Below are 14,662 nucleotides of genomic sequence, written 5' to 3' on the forward strand. Positions count from 1 at the left end.
AATAAACCGCTTACAAGTTAATTGTGAACTACACACTGTTCTGGAGCTAAAATAAAACACCACATTTCTCCAATAGTCCATATATATTATATTGAAAAATAACTGCATAACAATGTCTGAAAAGAGCACTGTAGAGAGGTCTTCTAGGGAGCCTAGCAACCATTCAAGTGAAGGCTGTTATTATATCTAGAGTACAGGAACCTGCCTAGGTTCCTCTTGTGAACCCCTCCATCTCTGAATCCCCAGAGAATCCATCTCCCAGAATCCATGCTCACTGAAGAGACACTATAATCAGCAAGAATGTGCAGTATACAAATCTTCCCAAGGGAAAGCACTGAACTGTAAAAGGGATATTAATGAAGAAAGACGTGATTCCACTGCTAATAGAGAAGAGCAGAGATGGGACACGGACCCTTAGCCAGCATTGTTGACTCTCAGGCTCATGGATTTGACACGGCAGCCTCCTACTTACCTCTATGTAACACAGTCTTTTATTTTTCTACAAATGATTTCAATATAGATAAATAGATTTGCTCTACAACCAGTTTCAACAGTGATGAATACTTTTTCTCTACCAACTGTTGAATATCTGACTTTACACCATTATCTGTCTCCTTTTGTTCTGTTGAGTTAGGTGGAGAGGCATGATGACCTGCTACTGTATTTGATGTTTCTGTGATGCAAAGTGAACTGATAGAGTACTTTCTCATTAAAGCTGGACTGTATTATCGTTTAAGATGTTTGCTGACCAAGTGTATATATATATAGATACATATGAATATGTACATATATGTTCAGAAACAAACCAGTTCATGCCTTCGTACATGCACACACACACATGCACACACAGAGACATACCTAAATACACACTTGTATGTACAAGAAACCATACTACAAACACCTAAAACAAGCACCTACCAATACAGAAATACACAACATACAACTGCTAACACACATGCACAAAAGCACACAGACACACACACACAGAGACACACATAGAAACGCACAGAGACAAACACATCAATCCAAAGATTGCTATGTTTCAGCACATTTCCTGACACTTGAGAAGGGAGTTGGACCTAAGCTGTGTAGTAGGCTCTTAGAAAAAACCCAGGTTCTGCTGGTCAGGCCTGTACTTATTTCTGTTTCAGGAACATTTCCCATGCAGATACTTGCTGATCCTACAAGAATTAATAAGCTCTATACAGATAGGCTGGTCCACACAATTTAAGATCCTAAGAAAGAGGGTTTTAAGAACATCCTCCAGGAAGCTTCAAGTAGAAACATATTCTGCTCTCTAAACCTACCTGGGCTCCCTCTCAGAAGACCCTGGTAGCACCATTAAAAATACAGTTAGTCATGTTTATTATCCATGAACTTTACAACACATTACAGTTCATGTGATATTAAAACATCCCTAATGGTGTTCAAAGCAAACAAGGGAATTAGCATGCAATGATTTCTCTGAAATGCAGCACTCTACAAAACTGTGAGGGGGAAGTGTCCTGAAGCAAAGTCATGTCCATGAAATACTCAGCCAAACAATGTCAGCAGAGGAATGCACTGTAGGATTTCATGAATCCTCATGGTGAAGCCAATAAGACACACCATGAATTTCCAGGGTGTTATCTCAGTACAGGATAGGCAAAGAAGTCTAAATTTTATTTTTAGAATAAGTATATTTTAAAACTTTTTATTATAAAAGACTCTAATTACAAAACAATAAATGGGGTGCCTTTCTTTCTGTCCTGGGAGAAGGCTGGACCAGAGCCTCTCTGAGTGAGGCACCATAGAACAGGAGGGATGATCTGGGTCCTAGATAATTCCGGAAGTGGCATCCTTAGACACCTCTTCATTCCATATAGCTGGAAAAGGTGGTGGTCACAGGACCAGGAGCTCCTCTGCCTAGAGTGATAGTGTAGCATTGGCAGCCTGGGAGGTAGAGCAGAGGGAGAGGCCCTTGCAGAAACAGCCAGGAAGGTCACTTCCAGCCGGGGCACCTGTCCCCATGACCTGAGTGTTGGAGATGCAGATGCTCCTCTTGCTGCCACCATATGGTAGGCATTGAGAGGAAGAGTGCTGTGTGAAAGTCCCTGGGTCATGGAGGACACAGACTTGGAGATTCTGGAAGAAGCTTGGTATCTGGGGCCACTGGACTCTGAAGACCAACAGATGGCCAGTTATAAGAACCCAGGTGAGATGGCCTCAGTGGTCAGTCAACCAAACCCACTGCTTTTCCACCAGACTAGGGAACCATCCTATGTGCCACTGGGGTTCCTGGCCTCTTGCCCTCTTCCCTCTAAGAGCCTCATACTCCCTTTTGAGAATGAGAGGCTGGTGTTCAGGTTCCAAAGGGTCATTTAAATAGGACCACCAAATCCTTGGAAACAACTTTTGTCTCATATGTGCAGCTGTTGTTGAGCACCCCTTTGTGCCCTATATCCTGTTCTGGTTCCATGAGTACCATGTTTACTCCCTGGTTGTTCCGCAAATGGGTGGGCCAAACAACCCAGGGATAGGAATTTGTAATGAATGAGGGAAGGGCTGGAAAGGGGAATCTGAGGTCACATGGTAAGATTTGGGAAGGGTGGGCTGGGCTTAAAATGAAATTATTCACTTTTAAGTTTTGGCAATATGGGTTCTGTTTGTTTGATAAGTATTATTGGGTTGGAAAACTCTCCTGTGCTTTACGTGGAGCCTAGGTTTGTAGGATAAGACCCATCCTGGGTCACCAACACCCTCCTCCCTCTCCCTAGGGATTTAAGCCTAATGACAAGAAATTCATGAGAAAGCACAGTGGGCCAAGTTGTGTGTCTGAACCTGGAACAGACAGCATTGGCTTCATTCATGTTAATAAAGTGGTTTTTTACATCAATAACAACAAACAGAAAACAATAAAATCTGTAAAAATGTGGAGAGAGCTACCATGTTCTTCCTCTCTATGAGTAGCTTACCCTTGTAGCAGTGACTTGAGACCAAATAATACCAGGAGCTCTGCTGGGAGGTGACAGATGATTCAAAGATGCTTGTCAGATAGCTTAACCAAAGCAGGAAGTTTCAGATTCAGTGAGAGATCTGGGCTTATTTTGCAGAAAGACTGCAAAACCACATGTAATTAACTGGCCTCTCAGCATACCCACCAATATACATATTGGCACAGACATGCATATCCCCCTCCCCCAGACACACCAGAGATCATAAGTGAGCAGGAAACAGTAAGCAGACCTCAATGCAGGAGGATCCATTGAATGTAAAAAAGATAAAGTTTCAAGTGAGACCCAGGACTGTGCTATCCATCCCTTAGGGACTAAAAACGCTTAGTGAGCAGCTTCTCCTGCAGACTAGGTTGAGAGATTTGTAGAATTTTTTTTCTTGAAGCCTAACATCTTTCACCCTAACCCTCAGCCAGACATACCTCACACATCCCTGTTCATCCAGTCAACTCCTGAATAGAAGCTCCAGGAAAGAACCCTAGCAACACTGACATGAAACAGGACTGACAAGCTGCTTCTCAGGCTCTGTCACTGTGAACCAAGGTCTAGACTGGGTTAAGAGACCATTTTGCAATGCAGGGAAAGGGAAAGAAAACATACAAATCCCTTGCCCTGTGCCCACCCCCCCCAAAAAAAGATAATGAGAACCACTCATTTTGCAATTCCGGTGGGCACTAAAACTTGCAAATTGCTTCCTACCTGTGACATCATATGAACCCTACAAAGCAAATGAGCTACAGTCTCTGACTATATACCTCAAAGCTCTGTGCTCCTGTCAAGTAGGCACCCAAATAAAACTCCTCTAGCCTGTAGGTGTGTAATGTGTGTTTAGCTTATCTATCTTAATGAACTGCAGTTTGTAATTGAGTAGGAGGGGTTGCTTGCCAATCATGCAGTTTCTTGAAAGAGGCTAACTCCAAAAAAGTCTTGTAAATTATCACAGAACAACTGGATAAGACATAGGAGAGTGCCTAGATAAGGTGAAGGATGGTTCCATGGGCTTGACTTTGTTTATTAGTAATGAGGGCAACCTGCCCCTGATGCTTCATGCATCATACCTATTGCTGCTTGGTACATAGGTCATAGATCTTCACACAGCACCCTTCCATGTTACCTCTGGCCCTGAAGGAGTCATTAAGTCTATGTCCTCAGCATTGAAAGCAAGAAACTCATAAAGGAAGGCAAATAGTTTGGAGGAGAGCCAAGAATCCCTCTTTGTTATTAATGTCCTTCCCACCAGCTGTGATAAGCCCTCTTTCCTATAGATCATAACATCCACATATGCAGTAACTAAAGCATAGTGGCATCCTGATACTTGATAACAGGTCTTCTTTTTCACCATATATTTTGGCTATAAGTCTTAGGTCCAAATCGTTTCTGTTGTAATAAATGCTGAAGCCCCTGTGTACCTGGTTCCATGTTTAATGAAGATTTACCACCCATCCTGAGTGATGCATCAGACTCTTACATGAAATCTGGGGGTTTCCATGAGTTCTAAACCGATCTCTTTCATCATGTTTGTTTCCTCTTACAGTTACTGATGAGCATCTGTGGGTCATCATCTGGCAAGATTGATGCCAGAGGGGTTTTCAAACCAGATTCTAGGATGGTTCAGAAATAGGACCTGCTGCTGTTTCACACGTGCATTAAACAGCCAGGGTTTTGGTGTTCCTTTGAGAAGAGTCTCAACTGCATGGGGTGAATGTAAGTATAAGATGCTAACCCAGAGTTAACTTCTCTGCTTCTTTCACTAGAATCCTGGTAGCCACCACAGCTCTTAAACAAGTAGACCAACCTGACTATACAGGGTCCAATAGCTTGGACAAGTCTAGTAGACTGTGATTCCATGGGCCTACAATGTGTGGTTCCACACCCTTTGCAGTAACTTTTGTTTCATGGGCCTATAGATGAAAAGCTTTGGAGATATCCTGAAGTGGTATGCTTAGAACCAACATCACCTGTCTTCAAAGTCTCAAAGATGATTTGTGCAGACTCATTCCAGATTAGAGAACCAATTTGTGCTGGGAATTTGTGCTGGGAATATTTCATTGGGGGGTTTTAATGATTCTTTCTATTCCTATAGGGGATATGGGATTGTTTAGATAGTTTACCTTATCTTGATTTGATTTGGGTATTTGGTATCTGTGTATAAAATCATCCATTTCATCTAGATTTTCCAAATTTGTTGAGTATAAGCTTTTCTAGTAAGACATGATGAAGTTTAGATTTCCTGTTTTTGTTATGTCTCTCTTTTGATTTCAGATTTTGTTAATTTGGGTACTGTCTCAGTGCCCTTTACTTAGTTTGGCTAAGGGTTAATCTATCCTGTTGATTTTCTCAAAGAACCAGCTCTTGCTCTTGTTGACACTTTGTATCTAGCTCTTTGTTTCTATTTGGTTGTTTTCAGCCCAGTGTTTGAGTATTCCCTGCTATCTACTCCTCTTAGGTAGGTTTGCCTCTTTTTGTCCTACAGACCTCAGGTGTGTTGTTAAGTTGCTGGGCTAAGATAACATCAGATTCCTTATGAAAGCACTCAGTATTGTGATTTTTCCCTTTAACACTGCTTTTCTGGTGTCCCAAAAGTTTGGGTGTGCTGCATCTTTGTTTTCATTGAATTATAGAAAGTCTTTATTTCTTCCCTGTGTCTCTGGTTATAACAATCCTGTGGGTGTATAGGTATGATAAGACCCCAGGAAGTACTCTACAAAAGGAGCAGGATGCTCTTATTACCCCTGTTTTTATCTCACCTTTGTCATGTTTGTGGGCTTCTGTAGTGGTGCTATGAGCCCAGCTGGTAAGTCCTGGAATAGATCCCTAGTGTCCCATTCTCTTTTTCTCTTTCAGGATACTAATGAGGGTAGATTTGATGAAAATATAGTCTTAATCCAAATAAGCATCCCATTAACTCTTGTGGACCATCTGGATGAAGCACGAAGTTTCCGGATAGTTCTGCGTGAACTTTCCAAAGCCAGCAAACTGGAGCCAGAAGAAATCCAAGCAGAAGGCACCCATAACCAGCACTGCCAGCACTTCCCCAAGCACAGGGTAATGTGGCTTGAGTGGAAGAAGAGATGTGTTCAAGACAGCTGGCACTCCAGTACCATAGCCAGCACGTACCATGTCTAGACCAGCACAAAAAAGAGCATGAAGGAAGAGGCTTCACACAAATGATTGCCTGGGTCAGGCAGTAGTTCCTGTAGACTTTGGGTTTGCTGCTAGGCAGCCAGCACCTCTGAACTGACTGACACTTGCCCAGCGTCTTGTTTAATGCCATGCGACACAGTCACACTTAGAGCACAAATATGAGTGATGCAGGGGTGAAGAACCATAGGACCAAGACCCTTAGTGCACCTGCAGCACCAGCAAGATCACATTGACCATCAGCCATGCAGAAAAGAGCACACTGCCCATAATCAGAAAGGACCTAAGTTCCACTTAAGTGGATGGTCAGAAACAATAGGACTCATTCAAGGTCCCTACTCCATTAAACTGGAGGGGAAGCTACAGTCCAGCCAGATGTGGTGGAGACCTAAGACCTTCCTTTTGTAGCTAGGCATAGAGTTATTTCAGCAGAGAAAGTCTGCAGGAGGCAGTGTGTTGTTCAAAATTATATCCACTATCTTAGCATCAATAATAGTGTCTGGGTTGGGTAACTGTATGTGGGATGAATCTCCAGGTGAGGCAGTCTCTGGATGGCCTTTTCTTCAGTTTCTGTTCCACAGTTTTTCTCTGTATCTCCTCATATGGGTATTTTGTCCCCTTTTCTAAGAAGGACCAAAGTATCCACATTTTGGTCTTCCTTCTTCTTGAACTTCATCTTATATGCAAATTAAATCTTGGGTATTTCCAGCTTTGGGGATAATATCCATTGATCAGTAAGTGAATACCATATGTGATTCTTTGTGATTGGGTTACATCTCTCAGGATGACATTTTCTAGTTACATCCATTTGCCTAAGAATTTCATGAAGTCATTGTTTTTGATAGCTGAGTAGTATTCCATTGTGTAAATGTACCCCATTTTCTGTATCCATTCATCTATTGAAAGGAATCTGGGTTCTTTCCAGATTCTGGCTTTTATAAATAAGGCTGCTATGAACATAGTAGAGCCTGTGTCTTTCTTATATGTTGGAGCATCTTTTGTGTATATGCCCAGTAGTGGATGTTGAACATTTCTTTAGGTGCTTCTCAGCCACCTGGTATTCCTCAGTTGAGAATTCTTTCTTTAACTCTGTATCACATTTATTAATATGGTTATTTGATTCTCAATTCCATCTTCTTGAGTTCTTTGTGTATATTGTATTATTAGCCCTCTTTCAAATGCAGAGTTAGTAAAGATGTTTTCCCAATCTGTTGGTTGCAATTTTTTTCCTATTAACTGTCTCCTTAGGCTTACAGAAGTTTTGCAATTTTATGAGGTCTCATTTTTCAATTCTTGATCTTAGTGCATTACCAGTGGTGTTCATGTGGGTATATGAGTATAGATGGGAGCCTCTCTCTATGTGTTTTTGTGAATGTGTGTATCTGTGTGTGCACATATGGCCATGTGTGAAGGTCTTCGTACAATATTGTATGTGTGTATGAGCACACATGCATTCACATATATGTTCTTTCCCAGGTATGGGTGAGCATCTGTGTCCTCATGTTGAGTATATGTGTAGGTGTGGATGCCTGTATGAGCTTTTGTGGTTGTGGTTGCTTCTGTATGTTTGAATGTGTGTGTATGTGTCTGTCTGTCTGACTGTGTTTCTACTTATTTTCTCATACACATGTTTGTGGTTTTCTGCACATGTTTATGTTCACTTGCTTATGGGAGGAACATCTTTAACAATGATTGTACCCACCTTAGGTGAGAAAGTACTATGGCCACTCAGGTTTTTACCACTCTGTATCAAACATTGCATGAAGCCACCCAACTTTTTACATGTCCACCCTGGAACAAACAAAACCTGTAATTGTAAATATAAAAGTTCTCAGGAGTTTGTAGAGGCCAAATCTATTCATTTACAATAAAATCATTTGGAGGAAACCAAAGGAATGGGGTACACAAAGGTTAGGAGGAGGCTGCTGTGGCAAATCAAGGTCCTGGGGAGGCAGAAAATGTAGCTGGGAAGTTGTGTCCCTTCTCTATCCTGGGTAAATGGTAACAGCTCACTGGATGGTCAGGGGTTCACTGTTTCTCCCCTACAGCCTGTTTTCTTCTCATCCTCAATGCCAGCTAGCATTTTCTTTCCACCTTTGCCTAACACTGAATCAGTTATCCTTGTCTTTAGAACTTGGCCTGGATTTTGTTCTTTGAGAGATTAGAGTAGCTGTGTGCTTGCAGGTGCTTCCAACACAAGCAGAATTCACATAGCCATGGTGAGGTGTGAGAACAGGTCTGTCTCAGTGCAGTGCAGCCCACTTAGGCTCCTGATACTCTACAGCTCTTTGTCTGCAGCACACAGTAGCTCCTTTTATCCCAAACTTGTTCACACTGTGTTAAAATTGACTTCATGGAAATTTGGGGGAGATGAAGACCCTTCAGATATGGCTGTTGGCAGTGCATGGTAGAGCCCTGCCAGAAGTCATGTACCATTCTTCAGAAAGTTGAACTGCAGTCTCCAGGTGACCCAGTGATTCCAGAATGAGAAGTGGGTGTCCACAGAGAAACTAGGGGATATTTAGATTTTAGCAGCATTCCTCAGAGCAGCCCCAAATTGAGATTATCTAAATGTTCATCAGTCAAAGAATGAAAATGTACAATGTGGTTCAGCCCTTCCATGAAATATATTTCGGTATGAAATCATGCATCATTTGGCCATGAGATCATCAGCCTTCTGTTAGTCAATCAAATCCCTGATAAAATCACCTTACAGGGATTAAAATTTTACTATGCCTCCTGTTTATGGAGATTTTCTAGTTTCCTGACCTCATTGCTCTGTGGTTAAGAGAGCTCCTTTTGGAGAAAACTGTTTCTCTTAAAGCAAGAGGGAAGCAGTGTGTGAGAGCAAGGGGCTGGTCCTTGCTGGGGAACTAAGCCTTTCCTATACAGCCTGGAGAACTTGCTAAGTGTGCCTTGTTGCAAGGAAAGGACTCCCATGAGTCCACTTGACTGTGCACTTTGTCAGAGTTCTCTCTCTCTTCCTCCCACTGTGATCTTTCTCCATCCGACAAAAGTTAACTTTCTTTTCTACAGTAGTACAGGTTATAGCCACTTGCATTAGCATTAATGGGAAACTGAACACATGATAGTAATGCACTGTGTTTTTCTGTGTTCATACATGTAGTTGTGTATGTTCACAAGTGTACATGTATCTGTGCAAGCGCACTGTAACACACACACATGTGCTTATAATACTCCATCAAATCACAATTTTCTACTCAACAAGAGCAGAATAGACTGGAGGAAAGAGTGCAGTACCTGCTGAAGCAGAAGTATTTGGTCACCTATTGGCAGTAAAACTGCAGCATCACTTGAGTGTCCTCCAAAAGAACTTAAGAGCTCAGGCTGGGAGGAGGGGTAAAACCAAGTGGGTTCCCTATATTTTTTTCCTTTTAGAGTTTCTTAACATTTGCCTGGTTCTCAGCTTTCCATATGTTGTGGATAATCCAGCATGGTATACTGTGATGCTATCATGATGCTACCCTGACAGAGTAAACACCAATAGCATCATACTACCTCTTCCAATCTGTGTTGCTGAAGATAATGTAGTTTAGAGATGAGGACAGTTCCTCTCTCTGTTGTATTAATGGTTTCCTCTTCCAAAGGCAAACAACTGGAGACTCCCCAGTTTCACAGCTCTAGTGAAGTGACTTGCCAAGAGCCATGCAGGAGGAACGACAAATAACTTAAAACTTATGGAATGCAGCCCATGGGTTACCACAGCCACAGGGGTAGGCCTTGGTCTGGCATGGCCATTAAAATGACACTGGACATTGTGCTGTTATGAAGTACTGCTCTGTTTCTTGCCCTCACAACCCTCTGAATCTATGAGTTATTTGAAAACATTATGGGTACTTCCTGTCCCCCACCTGACAGTGTCTCTGGCATTCACAATATTAATGCTTGATTTCTTTCAGGCATTGCTGGTGGAGCACATCATGATTCAGTCACCACCCTGAAAAATATGTAGATTGTTGACAATGATCACCACCCTTAGAAAACCTTTGGGAGAATAAAGATTTTAGTGAAGGTCTGTAGCCATGTTTGGTACTACTGACTCTGATATGAAAACTTTAGAGAACACCATGAAGATCAAAGGCATACTTAAAGATATGGACCTTTTTTGTTCAGAGAACAAAACCATGGTAGCACTGGCTTACAGGACTCTCACTGAGGGTGTAAGGGGGCTAATTGATTTTGTATACCCTTATTTTGCCCTCAGCTTCCTGATAGGACTTATGAAGAATTTCTAAGGAGTAGATACACATTTTGAGGATTTAAGGTAGATATGACTGATTTTTATATAAATGTTTACATTTGTGATACTTTTAAGAATCTTACAAGATTACTTTAAAATAAATAATAAAATAATTACTTCTTTTTTTATTACAACAAATTGCTGTCTTCCAGTAAGAGAAACTAGCTGAGAAACTTACCTTCTTTGCTTAAACTTTGTTAATCTATAATAAGTTGCTTGGTTATGAATGTAAGTAGGTTTTTAAAAATAATTTGTTTTTTTACTTTAATACGTAATGTTATTTCCTTTAATGCTAATGATGTATTAACACATTGTTTTTATCATAATCATATACTGGAAGGAAACTAAAACACAATCACATTGTAATTGTATAATGCTTGAAACACTTTGCTGGGACATATAAACAACGGAGGCAAGAATAAAGCATGGTATGGTGTGGCTAGAGAATTGTCTGTTCCATCCATCGACTATGTGTGTACATGTAAATGTTGTGTTAGAGGGGGTTGGAACATTGTTCCTACTCTCCACCAATTGTGTTTACTTATGTATGTATATATATGTGGAATACTTAGAGCCTGCATGTTGGAGCTTTGCTGTAACCATTTAGTGTATGAATATGGATATGTCTATCTATAGGTCTGTTATACATGTGTGTGTGTGTGTGTGTGTGTGTATGTGTGTGTGTGTATCCATGTACTTCTCAGTACAATTGACCTCTTTGGACAGAAGATAATCCCCACGAATTTGTTGAATCTTGAATTAGCACACAGGCATGAAAGAGTTGGCTGACACAGTGGTCAACATATTACAGGAATAGCCTGCTCTAGACTTAAATTCTTCTTCACAGAGCAGATATCAAATGCTTTATATATTATGCCAGAAGAGAGCAATAAATTATCAAAAAGCATCCCTTAGGTCAATAAAGTGTGTTCTATGAATTACCACACAATGTTAAACCCTGTGGGAAGTAACAGTTACTTGGTTGGAAATTTTCAGGTAACTCCCTGACACTCAAGAACTATGTTGAGTATTGTTAGAAAATGTGAAGCCAGCTTAAAGGCATGTGGACAGAAGGCACCATTCCAAAAGTATCCAGAGGCAGCATGATGAACTACACTCAGGGCAAAGATGGTGCCTCCCAGACCTTGAAATTCTGATGAGATCCAGCTAAGAATAAAGGAATCATATATGGGATTCACTTGTGAATCTCATGACAGTACAACTGGACAACAACAACAAACATGACCTTCAGGGAGAACGACCTGAGCTTTCAACCAGTGTTGTACCTGCAGCTGATGAGATTCATACATGAGCCTCAGATGGCCAAAATATCAATGTGAAAGACAAATTCAACCTTTCAGATTAATCAATATTGCTGAATCTTGGTGGAAAACAGAACCTAAGGACACTACAAATTATTTACCATGCAGTCATGAATCCCACTGGAGAGAATAATGATCAGTAGTATGTGGTTAATCTGAACCACAAGGATGTGTGCAAATGGTCTAAGTTGGAGGTGATGTGGTGTGCTAATAAAGTGTATAACAGAGGAGGTTATGCTCTCTTTCAAGATGGGTGCTCCTAAACTTATGGAGCATGACATACTGTGGACTCTTCTACATACTTGCTGTCCATTGTGTGTGGCATGAAGGATAAGTCCAGGATATGAAGTGCATCATCCACAATTAAGTTAAACCCAGTGTCACAGACAGAACTTAGGATTCCTGCTCCACTCTTAAAATGCCTTTGATAAATGATGACATAATAGAGTTTCAGAGGAATCATCTCAAAAGTGTAACTGTAAAACTTACTGTGAAATAGCATTTCAGAGAATTCTACTGCTACTGGTTAACTGCCACTATTCATTTCTCAATGTTATAGGTCTGGACCAGGTCATTATTAGACATACCTGTGTGGGAACAGTAAGAACTTGTATCATAGTTCAAGCTAAGAACCTAAGAAACTTCACTATTTGCAACTAGTATAAAAAGTGCCTACTTGGGAATGAACAGACCTTTAAGAGCATTAGGCTCAACTGACATTTCACAGCCAAGGAAGCAATAGCATATCCAGGTCAGTGCTGCTGTGTGCTGGATGTGTCAGAAAAAGCAGGAGGATAGCTGTGAGTATCCACAACAAAGCATCAAGAACCCTTAGAATGGTAGAAATTATAGTCTATATTATATTGTGTGCATTATATTATATATTATGTTACAAAATTATTGGTGTACATCAAGAAGTTCATCTTCTTAGGAGTAGAAATACTTGAGCAGAGGTAACATGAGGGTCCAGATAGGCGAGAGAATTCTGTTTGTACACAGAGGTGTGCTGGATACCCCTCTTGCTGAGCTTGCACCAGGCAGGGCTTCAGAGAAGGCAGAAGCACATCCATAGTGGCTCAGAATTCAGGAGAAAAAGTTCAAGAATAAAAATCAATACTTGTTTTGATCTTTCATCCAATAATCTTTGGAGGAGATGTGTTAACTAAAGTTAAAAGTCTTTGTGCAAAAGCCTATAATACCTTTAATCCTTAGCTTTGGGAAGGCTTCACCTAAAAAGCCCCCAAAGAAGCATAAGAACCATTATCCTGATAGGCTATTACCTCTGAAACTGCCTTTATACCCTGTCTTCAAGGCTGGCCACATGGTTAATTCAGTGCTGCCAAACTGCAGCAAGAGAATACTGCTCATCTTGTTTGTTTGTTTGATTGATTGATTGATTGATTGATTGATTGATTGATTGATTGATTTTGATTTTGGTTTGGGTTTGTTTGGGTTGGTTTGGGGTTTAACCGTTTTGTTCCATTGGTTTATGGTTTTGATATTTATTTTTCTTTCTTTTGTTCTGGTCATTATTTTGGTATTTTGCTGTAGCTATATACAATGAATATACTGATCTAGCTGATTAGAGATTCCTTTAAGCCCCTATTAAGAGAAATTTTTTTTACAATTTTTTACAAATTTTAATTATTTACAAATTAAAAAAATCAGTTTCTAAGTCTTCACACTTTGACTGCTCTTGTCACCAGGTGTGTTGTCACACTCTTGTGGGCCCAGAATTCACAGACAGAGATGGATATCTATGAGCTCCAGGCACCATAAGCTACATGGTGAATTCCCAGCCAGATAGTTCTACACAGTACGTTTTAGGGGGCATGGATGTCATGATCTACTCTGTGGATACCCACTTAATAATGAAAAATGTATCCATACTGTATCCTTTAGGTCATATACTTAGATACCCCTAAAATATGGTGCACACATTCACATGTTTCTGAACTAGTCATGCAGACCAAATTAATGAGAGTCACAACTGTATTGTTCTAAAGCCTCTTAGGAAAGGAGTATTCATTCTGGGTGTATACAAGAAACCAGGAAATCCAGAGCCATCTGCCTCTCATTTCCTTGAAATACAGCCTCCGTAATAACTGTAAACTTGAAATGATTTCCCAGATTGAGACGTCCCAAATATTCATGTTGAGAAAACCCAGACATGTTGAGATGTGGCTTTATTTTTAGCTAATATTAGTGTGGCTACACATTTGGAGCTTTTAGGGTTTTGCTTGGTTTTGGAGGGTTGTTGTTTTCTTTTATTTATATGTAGCTTTCCCTGCTGGATGTCTGTGCACCACATGCATGCAATTCCTCCCGAGGCCAGAAGAGGTCATGGCCTTCCACCTAGAGCCAGAGTAATGGGGTTGTTAACTGCCCTCTGGGTACTATTGTGGATGGACAAATGCTCTTAATGGAAGAGCCTTCTCTCAAGTCCCTCCATTCGATCTTTGTCCTTCCAGACTTGTGTGGTTTCTCATTGAAAGAGATTACCCCAAACCAGAGACAGAAGTTACTGGAAACCTTCATTTAGGTACAGGTGCCTGAAGATGGCATACTAATTTTCTTAGGTCACCAGGCACCCATGCAGTACTCTTGTGGGTTCAAGATTATGCCCTAGAATCACAGATTGTCAGGTTTGGAGGAGATCTGTCACCTCTCATACCAGATAACCATGCAGATTAGGCATGGAATGCCTAATAATGAAATGCCCAATTGATTAGATCCTCTTTGGGGCAGAGGTGGAGGAAGGAAACACCATTTCAAGTCAGCTGACCAGTGTTGGGATGAAGCTTCAAACTACTCTGCTAGGATGGAGCCTGAAGCCGAGGTCACATGCCTTTAGTGGAGGGCATGCCTGTGCAAAGCTAGGAAGGGGGAGCTAGAGATGGTTGATGTTGATCTTTAAACACAGTAGACTTCAGAGTGTATTGAGG

The sequence above is a fragment of the Arvicanthis niloticus genome, chromosome 2 (genome assembly GCF_011762505.2).
Source record: "Arvicanthis niloticus isolate mArvNil1 chromosome 2, mArvNil1.pat.X, whole genome shotgun sequence".
Taxonomy (NCBI): Eukaryota; Metazoa; Chordata; class Mammalia; order Rodentia; family Muridae; genus Arvicanthis; species Arvicanthis niloticus.